Below are 9,753 nucleotides of genomic sequence, written 5' to 3' on the forward strand. Positions count from 1 at the left end.
TCACCAATCAGAAGTGCTGATAATCTGCATGTTGGTGTTGGTAGTGGGCGTGGTCACGTTTTTTAACATCCCCAGTGTACAAGGTGGACGTATCGTGTGACGTGTGAAGTATTGGCAGGAGGGGGGCTTAAATTGACCAGAATGAGGACGTAGTGAGCTGTCAATCATGCCTACAGGCTGTGTTCATAAAAATATTATTAAATTATATATTGTAATTACACACATTATTACATTTGAGGAGAGTCTGCTTATTATTAGCGTAAGATATCATGCAACATCAAGGAAGCAAATTTTTATTTGAAAGTGAAGTGATTGTCACTGTGAAACACTGCAGCACAGCACACGGTTCGAACCATCACCTTAGTGAGGGGTGGGCAGCCTATTCAAGACGCCCGGGGGGCAGTGTGTGTTGGTGATTCCTTACCTGCTAGGCCGCCACCGCCCAGTAACTGCCCCGTACTGGCGTGGGGGCTAAATTGTCCGCATCGAGGCCACCGCCGCCTAGGGGTTTAGGGGTTACAATATTAATTCTGATGAAAGTAGGACTATTTTAGAAATCGTCTATCACCCCAGACATAATGCTGATAAGGTCCAAAAGCAAAGGTGAAGTAATTGCTTAGACATTATAGCACCGTGTAATCCGATATGAATGGGATGGCAAGGCAGCCCTGGACGAGCCGGGTGCACGCGAGGGTTCTGACCCCCCCCCATCTGCTGCTCGTTCAGTGTGGGTTTACTGATGGTTTTTGGCCATCGTGATGGTGTCTTCGTTATCCTTCTTAAATATGTTCTTCTTTATACGGGGTGAGCGTTTGCGCCTCCTTTTTCACCATGTGGCATGACAAACGGAATTGATACTGTCTGGTCTTATTAAAAATCCATTTTTTTGTCTTTTCAGTGTGTGTTTGAAACTCTAAATGAAATGTTTGTTTTATTTTATTACTGAGTATCGTTAATTTGCCAGGAAGTGTTGCAGCGAAGTGTGTTCTTTTCACACTGTGGATATTTATGGAATGTACTCTTGCTTCTGAAGAGGAGCCTGATTGCCGCTGCCGTGGTCAGGTAAGGTTACGTATGAAGGATCGGTTTGTCGTTTCGCAGCTGCTGCTGTCTGTTCTCCACCACAGCACATCGCGGCTTTTTCCAAAGAAAGAAATAATGTCTTCAAAGATGAAATTACGTCTTCCGATTCAAAAGGCGTTTTTTTTAAGACAGTCCTGACATTTCTGCACGGTTCAAACAAGGTGTGCAGCTTTGCCATGTTATATAAGGTGAGGAGCCTCTACAATGTGTAAAGCAGCCTTTTTTTTGTGCTTTTACTCGTACCTGAGCACAGGTGAGGGAAGATAAAGATTAAAGATTAACGGCAGCAAAAAAACTGTTTTAATTGGCATTTAAAATTAAACAGCTAACAAGACAAATATATGAGTGTGGGAAAAAAAATCTAAATTAAATGGAGTTGGTTGAAATGTAGAGCTTGTTTCATACTGTTAATTCCAGAAATAAATTTTTAAAAATTGGATGAAAGGCATGAAAAGGTGTTAAATGATGAGGGACGTGACGGAGGAATAAAGAAAATGACATTTCTCCATTTCCCCCTGGACGAGTTCAGGTTGGAAGATCTGGTTGGAGGAGGGAAATGGAGAAATGTCAGCTAAAGCGCTTAAGGAAAAGCCAAATCCTTATGGGGTTTAAAAACGTAAAGGCTTATGATTATTTCACTCAAAGCAACCATTAAACTTTGCGTAAGATTTATTAAAAAAAAAAAAAAAAAAAAAAAAAAGGTAAATGGAGACTTCAGGATAAACCTGATGGAAATGAAGCTCTGTGGGGTTTTATGCAACTGGTCCCTGCTGGCTTCATTCCTGTAGAGCTGGAACGTCTGATGTGTCTGGGTGGAATCTGCGGATAAATCCGGGCTATACGATGCCTGCATCTGTTTTTTACGTAATTTGCTTTTGAGTAGTACCAGTCGCCATAGGAGGAGGAGGAGGAGGAGGAGAGTGCGTTTCCAAAGCACCAGTTCTCCTTATTTGGAATTCATCGCACACAGAGATATAAATACGATCCCACTGTGAAGTGCAAACTATTTCTGCGACGGCTCGGCGCTGCTGAAAATGAGCAATCTGCCGAGCCCTCCATCCTCTGTCACTACATGACCGACACGACCGCACCCCCCTGACAACTTCCTCTCGTCCTGCAGCAACTTGGACACTGTAGGGGTGGAGGTTGACGGACGGGCTCCAGGACATTTTGGTCCAGCAAGACAGACGGTCGTACTGTTTGTACATGTTGCGGATCGGATCCCGAACTGCCAAGATGCCACTGATCTAAGTACCGACCACACACACTGCTCCCCGGGCGCCTGTCATGGCTGCCCACTGCTCACCAAGGGTGACGGTTAAAAGCGGAGGACACATTCTCACAATGACACAGTGACAATATATTATAAATATGTGTACATATTTATAATATATAATATATTGGGGCAGTGGTGGCCCACTGGTTAAGGAAGCGACCCCGTAATCAGAAGGTTGCCGGTTCGAATGCCGAGCCGCCAAGGTGCCACTGAGGTGCCACTGAGCAAAAGCACCGTCCCCACACACTGCTCCCCGGGCGCCTGTCATGGCTGCCCACTGCTCACCAAGTGTGATGGTTAAATACAGAGGACAAATTTCACAGATTCACCATGTGCTGTGCTGCAGTGTTTAATAAATGACAATCACTTTCATTTCACTAATTGCACTATGGAGGATCTGTGTGAAGCAGCATTTCAAGACCTCTATTGAATCTTGATTAAAGTGTTTTTGATTGTATTTTATCATACTTAAAAAATAATTTACAGAACATGTTATTAAATGCATATATGTATTCAATCATAACGTACAGAGAAATGTTCAGCTCAGTACTTTCAGGCTGCTTTGTTATTGCCAGATTGAAGGGTCTTGAATATAATCATCTGGTTAGTATTTGCGGTGGAACCCAGTACTAGTTTAAGTACTCACTGCAGTTAAACACTTATCACACATGCAGGTCTGGCAGGTCTGGGGGGGTTTTAGTGCATTTTCCGACGATAATGGGCTGAGACAGTAAAATATCTGGCAACACAGAGACATGAACAGCATCCATTGGACCCTTTTGAAACGAATTGATGACACAAGTCACCGTAAGACTGGCACGTAGAAACAGACTGAGCAGTGATATTCCTGGCCAAACGAAACTACTTCAGCAAACAGGTTAAGAAGGGGTGAAAAGAAAAGAAACAAAAGGGTGGCATATTTCGGTGCGTTCTGCTTTTTTTTTGGAAGCTGGGCCTTGCAGAGCGAAAGTGCAGCTTCAGCAAGTGCTCTTTTCAGCACGAGTTGAATCCTCCCTGAATACAGATCATTTTATTCGTACAAAGTAAATGTCAGACGCCGCCGCACGTTTCTTTTCCAAAACGGAGATCTTAATCGTAAATGAGGAGGCATAATCGTTTTTGCCTGTGGTGACCTCAGGTCCAAGGTATTGATAGAAGCTGCATACAGTACACAGATGCACATGGGAACAATCTTACACACACACACACACACACACCTCTAAACTGGGACGTAGAGGGACGGCCAGCAGGAAAGGGAGGGACGCAGAAAGGGCACCAGTGTAGCAGTTCTGAAAGAGCTGCTTGGCTCAGTTCAAACAGTTGCCATGGTTGCAAGGCGTTTCCATGGAAACACAAGCTGCCAATAAAAGAGAATTTGGACGGGATCTCGGGCGACGCGGGGACCGTGGACGTCCACGCAGGCCGAGGAAGAGCGGAGGGTGCGAGTCCGACTATTTTGGTCCGCCGGTTGTCATAGTAACGGTGGCCTGGCCGAGGATGGAGGGTAGTAAGCGTCCAGCGACGTCCCGCCTGACTCACCGAGATCTCTTTTCTTTTGGCGACATCGCATCAGACGACGCCTTTTAACGTCGCGCCGCGCTCCCTCTCTGAAGGACGCCGGTATTCCCACGTTTCCCGGTCGCCATGGCAACGCTGCAGCCAGGCCGCGGGAGGAAGGGAGGGGACGCGCGAACAATGCTAATGCGACGCGCACTGATCGCCAGTTGTGTGCCATTTCGCGATAGACATAGGCGGCCATTCATCAATATCCAAAGCGCTCATTATCAGTCTAATGGCGGAGTCGTGCTGTCAGATTGATCTATAAATAATGCAGCCTCATTAGAGCCTTCACCTCACCCTGATTGAGTGCGGCGATCTGTGTGAACGTGGCCTGTGTGTGTGTGTGTGTGTGTGTGTGTGTGTGTGTCCACAGCCAAACAGCTGATTAAATTCACGCTCACACGCACAACTTCAGCATTAACTTATTTAACAAGCTGCATTTGGAAAAACAGTCAGGTTACCTACAGGTGTGTGTGTGTGTGTGTGTGTGTGTGTGTGTGTGTGTGTGTGTGTGAGATGCACTACACACACCTGTTGCATGCACATTCACTCCGGGGACCCCTGGGGGACCTGTTGCGTCCACCGGTATTCCTTGACAGTCCGGCAAATTGGATGGATATTTTTCCTCTGCCCATATCCCAGAGGTGTCACAAGCACCCGCCATCGGTGACGTCCAGCTGGAAGCCTGCTTGTCCAGAGCAGCTCAGAATGCATGAGTATAACACGGCCGGAGCCTTTTCCTTCAACCTTCGTAATCTGTGAGCGTGTATGCATGTGTGTGGTTTTACACGCTGTATACTGGCCGCTTGAATCGCCCATCAAAACATAAAATGCATTACAAGGGTGGTATTAGCCTATGAACCAGAAGACCCAGGTTCAAATCCTACTTACAACCATCATGTCCCTGAGCAAGACACTTAACCCTGCATGTCTCCAGGGGGGGACTGTCCCTGTAACTACTGATTGTAAGTCGCTCTGGATAAGGGCGTCTGGTAAATGCCGTAAATGTAAACGGAATGCACTGAGCTAATCTGCCATGACGAGGTTCTCAACACAAGTTTCACAATGACAAACAAAATGTCATATTTAAAATAATGTCACGAGTTTATGTCATCAGTTTACCGCAGTGTTACGGTGTTCAGATCAGGTGAAGTATAACGGGTCTTAATGAGGTCGTGTGGACGAACGGTACAAGTGGCCACCTTATACATAAACACATAAAGCCGAAAAGCAGATTTTTCAGATTATCAGATCTGCAGATTGTCTGGAGTTGAGAGGACATGACCACACGAGAACCTTATTCTCCAAAAGGGTAAAAAAAAAAACATTTCTGAAAACGCTGGCGTATCGGTGTCACGTAACTCACCGGAGGACGCCCTGGGAAGGCGGAACGCGAAACCGTATTAACATCTCGAACCAGCTCGGCTGTATGGAGTAAAGCCGCCTTCAGACCTAACGTGGCATGCGCTCAGTGCAAAAAGATATTACAGATAGGCATGAACTTTGACCTTCCAACAATTTTCAACTTTGACCGCGCAGCATGCACAAGGGCCATAGAAAACAATGAGTTTCGGAGCACAGCACAGACGTATTAGCCCGACCTGACACGTGGACAACACGTTCAGGGTTCTGCTGCAGTGGCTGTGGCAAGAAATCCTCCCGCCGAGGTTGGAGAAGAAGGACATGTTCTGGCAGTTTAGAACTAGAGAGAACTCCACGGGAATTAAGATTCTCTGCGTCGCCAGTGTTTTTCGAAACCTAAAAACCATCTAATAGAAAAACGTTCTCGTGTGGACGGGACCCAAGAAGTGGCCGCTTCTTCATTATTGGCCTGAATGTGGAGGACACCCCCTTTTTTCAAGATGTATTTGGCATCATTTACATTTAGAGCATTTACCAGACGCCCTTATCCAGAGCGACTTAGAATCAGTAGTTACAGGGACAGTCCCCCCCTGGAGTGTCTTGCTCTGGGACACAATGGTATTAAGTGGGTTTTGAACCCACTTATGGTTCATGGGCAAGTGTGTTACCCACTAGGCTACTACCACCCTGTAAAGGGATTGAATATTGGGGACCTGCAGAGCATGAGCTCCACCACTGAGCTACAGCTCCCTGTGGCATCATCATCATCTACCAGTATTAATTGTCTGAAGCTAATTTCATGCTTCAGCTTCAAGAGGCCCTGACTTCCAGCCTGACTCGAGGGTAGCCAGACATTGTGGGAATCAAATGTCCAGTAACATGAACCCAAAAACGACAGATTATGATGGACTGGAGCAACTACAGGCAAGCATGTACTCAATACTGCTGTACTGGGGTTAGCTTGCAGGTTTGCCACCCTGGATATCCCCTTCATTTTGGTGAATTAAGGCTTTTTTGGGCCAGTGGTGGCCTAGCGGTTAAGGAAGCGGCCCCGTAATCAGAAGGTTGCCGGTTCGAATCCCGATCCGCCAAGGTGCCACTGAGGTGTCGCTGAGCAAAGCACCGTCCCCACACACTGCTCCCCGGGCGCCTGTCATGGCTGCCCACTGCTCACCAAGGGGGATGGGTCAAATGCAGAGGACAAATTTCACCGTGTGCATCACAAGTGTCAATCACTTCACATTTTTCATACAACTACTTGTCAATTGCTGAGTTAATTCATGGGAAAACAATTGCTTGGTCACTTCTTATGGACAGACATGGTAACAGTGGCTGGCCAGTGCTGTGCCAGCATGTCCTGAGCCGGCCAGGCTGCCCAATATTTGTATTACAACCTTTCTATTTCGGCAAAGCATGAATGCATCACCACCAGCGGCCATGCAAGAAGCCCGAGAGGCCATGTGCCCAGGCCGTACCCGCGTCCGTCATTAGCTTACACGGACACGCGTCTTCGCGCGGCCGCGTGCCGGTGCGTGAGCCGTGTACAGTATGAACGCGCGAAAGCGTGGCCATCAGGCAGAGTGCGTCGGCCCGTCATTCTCGCCCCCTCCCCGCGCCTCCGAATCAATAACTCATCTCTCCACGTCGATTTCTCTCATCCCCACAGGAAAACAAACGTCCTTCTGCAGGACAAACAAAGGAAGGCGAAAGGAGACGGGGGAGAGGAGACAGATGAGTGGAATACAGCAAAGCGGGTGGAGGACCAGAGACGAGCAGCGAGAGAGAGATTAGAGGGCTAAGCAGTTCATCAAGCGCGCCCAGCGTTAAGAGGCTGAACCTGACCATGACCTCCAGACAGGAGAGAGACCTCACCTCCACGTCCAGAGTCCAGGCCAGACCAAGCGGGAAGGACAAAGGGTGGACCGGAGGGGCAGATGAAGAGAAACAAGAGTGACATGTGACAGGCTGCAAAACGGCGAGAAAATGACTCCGGCCAAGCGCATGATGTGACCTTTTTGGAAGTGGTGAGAGATGATGGAGGGGAAGTAAAAGAGCTTTTCTGTTTTCTGGTGGACTTTCTTTGTCAGTGATTCTTTACTTTACTTTACTCTGCAGACGCAGAGGCCTGGGTGGTAGTAGCCCAGTGGGTAACACACTCGCCTGTGAACCAGAAGACCCGGGTTCGAATCCCACTTACTTCCATTGTGTCCCTGAGCAAGACACTTAACCCTAAGTTGCTCCAGGGGGACTGTCCCTGTAACTACAGATTGTAAGTCGCTCTGGATAAGGGCGTCTGGTAAACGCTGTAAATGTAAATGTAAATGCAGACGCTTTTATCCAAAGCGACTTACAAGAGGGAGACACCAGCAATTCTCATTCGGTTTCTATAGATTGTGAGTTACAAAACTGAGAGCCCCGATAAGGCCCAACTTGTCATGAATAGAACGTGCAGGGGAACTGTTAAGGTGTTAGATGATTATTTATTTATTTATTTAGTGTGTGTGTGTGTGTGTGTGTTGGACTCGTCTGAAATACTTTTTAAACAAGTGAATTTTTAACTGCTTCTTAAAGGTGGTGGTGGTCTCAGCTATTCGAATGGAGCCGGGCAAGTTGTTCCACCAGCCAAGGACAACGAAGGAGAACAGAGCCGATTGGGATCGGAGCCCCCGTGAAGTCTCTCCAGATTCTCCAGTTGTGTTGCTTTCGTGAAGTCTTATTTATTCATCACACCACATCCCACAATCTATGAAATGGAAACATCAAGGGGACATCGTTGTAGAATTAAGTGGGTGGTAGTAGCCTAGTGTGGTAACACACTCACCTGTGAACCAGAAGACCCAGGTTCAAACCCCACTTACTACCATCGTGTCCCTGAGCAGGACACTTAACCCTGAGTGTCTCCAGGGGGGGGACTGTCCCTGTAACTACTGATTGTAAGTCGCTCTGGATAAGGGCGTCTGGTAAATGCTGTAAATGTAAGTGCATTCTAATTTGCCACAACTGCTTGGTTTATGGCATGGTAGCGTGTTAGTCTCTCGTCGTTGCCAGAGTGTATGTGTTTGTTTGTGAACAGTTTAACAGTTTAAAGGTCAACAGATGGATGGGCGGTTAGTGTTTAGCACAGGTTCACTTGCGGCCCTGGCTCGTGGCTAGAAGACGAGTCTAACCAGGAGGTGCTAATCCTGGTCACGTATCCAGCTGTCGCTGCTGCCGCTCTGCATCGGCGGCTGCTCCCGGCGAGGTGCGAATGAGGATTGTTTATCCGTTTGCATAATGTATTCAGCGCGGGAGAGAGCGCAGAAAGGCACCCTGGGTAAGTGCTGGCTTGCATCAGCACCCTGAAGGGCATGTGCCCACGGTGGTGCGCATCCATTGCAGACCTGTTCCTCACTCGCTGCTCGTTTTCCCCACGCTGGCAGGGCTCGTCTTACACCGGCGGTCATCTTCCAGGCGGGGGAGGGGCTTGACGGAGCTTGTATGCAGCCTTTTAAATTAAGCCAACTGCATTCCACGTAGCCATCGACTCCCCAGACAGCAGAGTGGAATTGATTCTAAAGTGATTACGGTCAAAGGGATTGATTTATGACGCCGCTGCGACATCGACACTGAACCAGAACGGATTGATGTATGGCAAGTTATTCACTGGGAAGGTGATAGTCAATGCTGATATCAGGGCTTCAATAAGAATGGTTTTTGGATGGGGCTGAAGAAAATTGATTAGGAAAATTGATTAGGAATCTGACTAAAAGATCCTCTGTCGATTTGCTATTGATGTTACACATGGGATTGGCCATTTATGGAATTAACAATGGCCAACAAATAAATTTGCATCGACTAAGCACGCCCAGGTCCTGTACTCACCTTGTGATTCGGGTTGGGACACAGTCAAGGCAGGCAGTCAGAAAGCAAGTAAATAATAAGGGGCAGTGGTGGCCAAGCAGGTTTGGAAGCGGACCCGTAATCGGAAGGTTGCCGTTTTGAATACCAAACCGCCAAGGTACAACTGAGGTACCCTTGGTCAAGGCACCGTCCCCACACGCTGCTCCCCGGATGCCTGTCATGGCTGCCCACTGCTCACCAAGGGTGATGGGTAAAAGCAGAGGACACATTTCATAATAATAGAGCAACAATGAAGGTAATTATTGGGTTAAAAGACACAAATATGGATCGTGACTCCAAGGCCATTACTTCCATACTGACGCTAAGTACAGCAATATGCGTTAAATGTGGAGCTTGCAAGCTGGTGTAAGGTCCAAGGCACAAATAAATCTAAATCTATAATGATGTTTGCGCAGGTTCAAATCATCCAGAATGAGGAAGTAACTGAGAACTGTCAGTCATCAGGCTCCTCCCATTTTTAGGTGTGTTCATAAAGCAGCATGAAAAATCTGGTTGACAGAAATAATTACACACCAACACAGTGTGTTCTTAGTTCATCTTATTCAAGATGCCCTTTCTTGTTTCTGCTATTT

The sequence above is a fragment of the Denticeps clupeoides genome, chromosome 7 (genome assembly GCF_900700375.1).
Source record: "Denticeps clupeoides chromosome 7, fDenClu1.1, whole genome shotgun sequence".
NCBI lineage: Eukaryota > Metazoa > Chordata > Actinopteri > Clupeiformes > Denticipitidae > Denticeps > Denticeps clupeoides.